The sequence below is a fragment of the Lactuca serriola genome, chromosome 2, assembly GCF_051521515.1.
Source record: "Lactuca serriola cultivar US96UC23 chromosome 2, Lser_US96UC23_V15, whole genome shotgun sequence".
NCBI classification, from domain to species: domain Eukaryota; kingdom Viridiplantae; phylum Streptophyta; class Magnoliopsida; order Asterales; family Asteraceae; genus Lactuca; species Lactuca serriola.
In genome coordinates, this window is record NC_136409.1 from 189,640,342 (window position 1) to 189,648,339 (window position 7,998).

Below are 7,998 nucleotides of genomic sequence, written 5' to 3' on the forward strand. Positions count from 1 at the left end.
TTGTCTTCCTACTGCATCAGCCATGCCTCTCTCTCAGAACCAATCGTTCGTGGCCGCTCAAGCTGCTTCTTCCTCCAATGTGGCTTCCTCTTCAAAAGGAAAGGAGGGTGATGAAAATCTCGCTCATGCTACAGGTCTTGTCAACTGCTACAATGCACTTGTAGCTGGAGATCTTCCGCCCCAACGGTCATTTGCCGATCTTGATCAGATTCACCCTGAAGACGTAGAAGAGATGGATATCACACGGCAAATTGCCATGGCAGTTTTCAGGGAAAAACAATTTGCCAAGAAGACCGGAAAGAATAATTGAGGGATGAGTGCTGACAAGAAGGTTGGGTTCAGCAAGGGAAAGCTGCGGTGTTTCAACTGCCATGAGGCAGGGCATTTTGCTCGTGAGTGTCCACCGCCAGATAGAAGATTAAATAATGACCAGACAATCGTTGTAGTTGGATACAATCGAATTGGTGCTCAGGTCAACATCGAGAAGGCCATGGTTCCGCAATCTTTTGACTAGGAGGATCAGATGTAGGCCCTGAACATATCTGGACCTGAAAATGCACATTTGGCACAGGTTGGTGATGATGCTTCGGCAGAGATTGTTGTAGTTGAACATCAGATGATGGAGCTGCAGTTTGCGTTGATGGTATCCTCTTCTCATGAACCTAATAAAAACGAGATAAGTCTACCCTTATGCGCTCAAGCTTGTATTGATTATGTTAAAATTCTTCATGAGGAAATTCAGACACTAAGTAGAGAAGTAGAGAACCTTACAATTCTTCATGAACATAATGACTTACTCAAAAGGGAAGTAGAGGATCTTAAGTATGAAGGTTACCAACTCAGAAAAGGACAAAAACCTCTTAAGGCCCAGTTAGAATCTAAAATAAAGGACTTTAGGAGACTTTAGGAAGACTATAGTAGTAAATGCAAAAAATTATGACTATATAAAGAAACAGAACGCTGAAGTAGTGGCTGAAATTGAATCATTAAAGGGAAAATTTGAAACTGCTGATTTTGATTTTCGAAAATATGATGTCGAGTCAGGTAGTTGCCAATATGATAGACCACTGCATGCAATTTAAACGAAATCGGTCAAATGGTCTAGGGTATAATCACGTGCCTCCTCCTTTCAATCATTCATATCAGTTTCAACCCTTATCCAAAGAATAGATTGCCAATGAACCATTCATGGTTTATGGCAACCCATCTGGTTTTGTTTCGGGAGGATTTATTAATGTTGAAAGTACTAACATTTCTATTTCTCCTGTAGATCAATCCTTGAATCAGTCAAAGCACGAAGTTGAAGGATCTGTTTCTGAAAATAAAACTGAGTCTGAACCTGAAGTTTTAGTTTTAAATAAAGACAATAATTTTTTTGATGTTTCAAGTGACAATGTTTTTTGTGATGTTTCTACTTCTTCTGATACTGTTTTGAATGGTTTTAAAGTGTCTGATACTGTTTTGGATAATGTGGTTGGCGATTCTAATGTTTGTGATGATAATATTAAAAAACCACCAGTTTCACAAGCTTCTCCATCTAATGTACCCTCACTTGTCTCACAACCTAATTCTTGTTCTTGTTCATGTGAGAGAAGCCAGAGTGTTAGTATGGAAAACAAATCTGATCAATGTAGCACAAGGTGGTATTGGTGGTCATATAGCTAGAAATTGTCCAAACCGTATGTTTGTATATTTTGAGTCACCAAGAGGAGATAACGAATTCAGAGGAAGGTCTTTAACTAGAAAGTCCTCTAGAAATCGTTCTTGGAATGATGATTGGAAGGATGATCGGAGTAGAAAATGGGCTGTTTTTCAAAAGCATAAAAGGTCTTTTATAACGAAGTCCTAACCAGTTTGCCAAAACCGAGCATGGCCAAGCCAAGGTCGGTTTTGTCAAGAAGCAGCAGTGTGTCTTCAACCAATTCTGGTAGAAAACCCAAGTGTTTCAAGCAAACTGATAAACATCCGATTTCAAAACCACCCGAGACTGTTAGAAAACCTAATTATCACTGGTTGCCCAAATTAGCTTCCAATCCATCATCGGTGTCCTCTGAAAAGTCATTAAATGAAAATAGATCTGAAAAAGCATCGGGACAACCCAGGAAAATAATGACCTGGGTTCCCAAATCTAAATAAACCCGCACATTTTACAGGGACAATTGCAAGGGAATGTCGTCAGACCTTGGTTCGTCGACAGCGGTTGCTCCCGGCATATGATAGGAGATATCGCCCAACCGCACAACATTCAATCCTTTAATGGGGGATACATCTCCTTTGCAGGTAGAGAAGGTGGTAAAATCACTCAAAAGGGAACCATGACAAATGGGGTGTTAAGTTTCGAGAATGTCAACTTTGCTCCCGAATTGAAGCATAGTTTGTTGAGTGTGTCTCAGATTTGTGACAAAGGCTATTCTACACATTTCACCGAAAAGGAATGTATGATTCTCAAGCCAGGCTTTTTCATCCCAGTAGAGTAGATTCTTGTGAAATCTAAAAGGGATGGGAATGCTTACATCATAGATATGAATAGCAATCTTCCAGAACAAGTTATGTGCCTCTTTTCAAAGATCTCCAAACAAAATGCAATGTTATGGCACCGAAGACTCGGCCATGCTAACGCCAAGAACTTGAATCGTCTTGCAAAGAATGAGATGGTCTGTGGTTTACCTGTCAAGGATTTTTTCACGTTTGAGAAGTGTGTGTCATGTGCCCAAGGTAAGCATCATAGAAAACCACACCTGCCAAAACAGGTCAACTCAATCAGTCAGATGCTTCAATTGCTACATATGGATCTGTTTGGACCAGTCAACGTTCTCATTATTAACAAAAATTCATATTGTATGGTTGTGATTGATGATTTCTCTCATTTTACGTGGGTTTTCTTTCTATCCAACAAAGATGGAGTTGCTGATCTAATTAAGAAATTCATTGTGGTGATTGAGAACCAAACTAACAACCGGGTGAAGGCGCTTCGTACCGACAATTGAACAGAGTTCAAGAATTTTGTACTTGATCATTTTTGTGTAGAAAAGGGTATTATGGGTCAATACAACTTCGCTCACACACCCCACCAAACTGGTGTTGCTGAGAGGAGAAACAGAAGTTTAAAAGATGCTGCAAGGACGATGTTGTGTGACTCCAAACTGCCAGTTTTCTTTTGGGCCGAGGCGATAAACACTGCTTGCTACGTTCAGAATCGCGTGTTGATCAACAAAGCTCAAATAAAGACCCCATACGAGATTATATATGGTCACAAGCCTTCAGTCAGACATTTCCGTGTATTTGGCTGCCCTTGCACCCTTCTTCACTTAGAGACCAACTCGAAGTTTAATTCCAAAGCCGATGATTGTTACTTCATAGGGTATGCTGCTTGCACCGCCTATAGGGTCTATAATAAGAAGACAAAGCAAGTTGTAGAATCTTATGACGTGCGCTGGTTGGAAGAAAACAAGACGGATGCTCGAGTAGGTCCGGATTGGTTGTTTGATTACACATCTTTGTTCAAATCCATAAATGTGTCTTCAGGTAGCTCATCTGGACCTGTTTGCGATTCGAAGATGTTTCTGAAGACAAAGAAGAAGAAGTTGTCTGCAGACCTCCAACGGTATCCGCTTCACAACCTGAGGGGGAGACTTCTGCTTCGCCTGAGGGGGAGTCCTTCGCTTCACCCGAGGGGGATTCATCTGTACATCCTGATAGTTCGAAATCTCCAATTCAGAATGATACTCCTGATGCTGAAACAACACCACTCACTCCTATAGAAAGAGAGTTCATGTCCAAAGATACTTCCACTGCTACTTCAACTTTTATGGAGCTACTCTTTCCTGAAGACTTTTCAAATAAGTTTGTGGCAGAGTCGTCTAGTGCGGCTCAATCAGCAAATGAGGGAGGTGTCAATATTCACAATCTTCCTGTCTCGTTTAATGATATCAGCCACGAAATACCATCAACGATTCAACATGATCACCCGATCGACAACATCATTGGTCAGCTAGGCGATGGTGTTAAAACCAGAAGTCATAATGGAGATGTTAACACCTGTCTTTACTCTTGCTTTATCTCTCAAATAGAGCCCAAGAATGTTGAAATGGCTTTGAATGAGCCCAGCTGGGTAGATGCAATGCATGAGGAATTACATCAATTTGAGAAACTCGGGGTTTGGAAGTTGGTTGAGTTACCAAAGGGCAAAAAGTCTCTTGACACACTACGTGTCTATTGAAACAAGCAGGATGATTCAGGGTTTATAGTGCGAAATAAAGCTAGATTGGTGGTTCACGGGTTTCGACAAGTCGAGGGTCTTGATTACACTGAAGTTTATGCTCCAGTGGCTCGCTTGGAGGCTATTCGTATCTTCCTTGCATATGAATCTTACATGAACTTCACCGTTTACCAAATGGACGTCAAGACTGCTTTCTTGTATGGCAAGGTGAAGGAAGAAATCTACGTTGATCAGCCCCCTGGGTTCGTTGACTCGAAGTTTCCTAATCATGTCTACAAGTTGGACAAGGCATTGTATGGGTTACATCAAGCTCCTCGAGCATGGTATGCGACTCTAACAAAGCATTTGCTCGAGCATGGATACTCCCGTGGCACTATCGATCAAACTTTATTCATCAAGCATGTCGGTAATGATCAGATTCTAGTTCAAATCTATGTTGACGACATTATCATTGGTTCGACCAGTCCGTAACTTTGCAAGGAATTCGAATGTGTTATGAAAAAGAGGGTCGAAATGAGTTCGTTGGGGGAAATGACCGTGTTTTTGGGGCTTCAGGTCAAACAAAATTCAACCGGAATCCTGCTACATTAAGCCAAGTATGTGGACGACATTCTTGAGAAGTTCGGGTTTCACGACGCCAAATCTGCATCGACGCCAATGACTGAAAGACCTCTTCTGACTCCAGATCCTGATGGAGAATCCATAGATCAGACACTCTACAGATCGATGATCGGATCACTGATGTATCATACTGCAAGCCGACCTGACATCATGTTTGCAGTTTTTCAATGCGCACGTTATCAGGCTAATCCTAAACTTTCACATCTTATTGCTGTCAGAAGAACATTTCGGTATATCAAAGGTAGCCCAAAATTGGGTCTTTGGTATCCGAAGAATTCTGAATTTGATTTATATGCTTTTGCTGACAATAATTATAGAGGTTGTGAGCTTGACAGGAAATCTACTTCAGGAGGGTGTCAATATCTTAGTGACAGACTAGTGTCGTGGCAGTGCAAGAAGCAACACATCGTCTTAACCTCAACAGCAGAGGCAGAATACGTTGTTGCATCTGCCTGTTGTTCTCAAGTTATCTGGATCCAACATCAGCTGTTGGACTATGGTTTGAATTACTTAGAAACCCTCATTTACTGTGATAATGAGGCTGCAATTCAAATTGCCAAAAATCCAGTCCAACATTCTAAAACCAAGCACATTGATATTAAAATTCATTTCATCAGAGAGTGTTATAAACGTTCACTAATCTGGCTGGAACAGGTTCCCACTGCTAATAATGTGGCGGATCTGTTAACTAAGCCTTTTAACAAAGCTCGTTTCAATGTGCTTGTGGGATTTCGGAAAATGATTCGTTTTGAGGATTAAGTTATTCTGTTTTCTTTTCTTTTCTTAATTCTTCTTAATTTTTAAATTTTTTTTGTTTCTGTAGGTAGGTTAATTTAAATTTGCGCATTTTATTTTCGTTTACTTTTATTCTCACCCATGCACAAATTTAGCGGGAGAAATAATCAAAATAATCAAAAAATACAAAAACAATAAAAAAATTTCAAAAATCCAAAACAATAAAAAAATCTAGAACATTAAAAATATTGTTGATAGTCTTGTTTGCAGGTGTTGTGACGGGAAATGAAATTAGCAAGTGATAATGGGCAATCTGAATCTGCGTAACGTACCTAAGTTGAATTGCCTGCGCTCTGTGCTCAATGCGCTGGTAGGAACGAAACATTTTAATTGGACTTGACTAGGAAGAGTTAGAACTTAAGTAATTCAAGGACTTGACAAACATTGACCTAGTTAGATCCGTTTAACCTGACAATACGACGCTCAGATAGGTTGAGCAGGGAGATATACACGGGAATCTACTGGTAACACTAAAGAACCCGTATCTAGAACTGTAGATTCACTTTTCCTCGATGTGCGAATTCTGTCCTTAATTCCGGTTGGATGGGGTGACTGGGTAATTTCGATAAACTAGCTCTGTAGAAGGTTATTTTCTTTCTTTCTTTGTGTTAGTCATATGTTTCCTCATCTGCGTGATCGAGAGATCCGACCTGGACTGTAACATATGCAATTCTATCTCGCTGCATCTTCTTTCTATGCAATTCTTTCTATCTGTTAGCCATATACTGTCTCCTTTGCGTGACTCAAAATCCAACCTAGTACACAGTATATGCACCATTCTCTTCTTAATCCCTCTGAAAACCTCAGTTAGTCATATGTTTCATCCTTTTCATGATTGAAAGAGATCCGACCTGGATGTACAACATATGCATTCTAAATCTATCTTCTCTCTTAATAATTGTCTACTCACCCGGTGTAAGGAGTATTTTGTAAGTCCTTAATGGCCGGGGCATATCAGAAAGTGGGAAAAAAGTTTTAGTACAATTAAAATTGAACACATACAGATTGTTTGTAGATCTCGCTGCTAAATTTAGGTGGACAACAATATCCCTGGTTGTCATCAGCTAAATGGTCCCTAAGAAATTTACTTAAGGATAAGGGCTAAAAATGTAATGTTATTGGTAAATTGTCCAAAATTATGTCACAAATGTTTCGTGTTTAACTGGACCACAATACTAGCGATCGATCAGACGAAGACGTGAAAATAAGGGTACCGACAAGTGGAATAAGGTTGTCCAACAACTTTGATCCCACCGTCACAAATTTATTCTCAGTAATTAAATTTTTAAGTTGTATATTTTATTTGGTGTTATTTTTATTTATTTTTATTTTTATTTTTATTTTTATTTTTATTTTTATTTTTATTAACTCTTAAAATCTAATAATCATTTTTAATTTTAAATTTTGCAGAATTAATTTTATTTTATTTTTAATTTTAGTTTTAATATTAATCCTCAAAAAGATTTGTTTTTAAAATTTTTGAAAAATATTGGACTGTGTTGGACTCTGCCTTACACTGTGTGGACATCAGGTAAAGGGAATCTAGGTATAAAAGGTGTTTACAGCCAAAATCCTTCTCATTTTTCTGATTCCGGCTGCAAACCCTCCCACCCTCTCTCTCCTCGAAAAAAATTCTCGATTCTTGCGAAATTACTCCGATAGCTTTGAGGGTATCTCGTTTTCGACCATGAATATGCATTTCGTTTAGTGATTTGATGACTTTTGAGCATTAAATCGACGAAAAACGATATGTCAGAGTTTACGGCCGAAGCTTACGGTCGTGAAGAGTTTGCGGCTGTAAACTCCGTTTGCGGCCATTAGCATACAGTCACGGTTTTACGCCCTTAAACCCTCGTTGACCACAAACTCTGACTTTGACCTAATATTTAATTTTTTTAAATTATTTATTAATTCATTTTGGGGTCAAAATTTAATCACTTAAAATTTTAATTGCTCATTTTTCTCTCTTGTCTTACTTGGTATGTTTAAGTGCATATAAAATGACAGCTTTAAAATTTGCAGATATGCATAACCTGGCGATGGTTCTTGCTGACCCTTCGGTGGCTCATCAGGATTTTGAATCAATGATTCACGGATTGCGAGAATGTTGCTTGGCCTCTGCCATTACAATGAACATTGCTGTCTATCAGAAAATCATTCGTGAATTCTGGCAGACTGCCAAAATGACAAGGGACGATAATGGAGCTGTCACTGTGGATGCAATCGTTCAGGGATGCAAGATTGTTATCGATGACACCTTTGTGAGAGAGACTCTGCTGATCAACGACCTTCCGACCTTTCCCACGGAGATTGGTATTGGTGATGCTCAAAGAATTCTAAGGAAGATGGGGTACAAGGGTGAT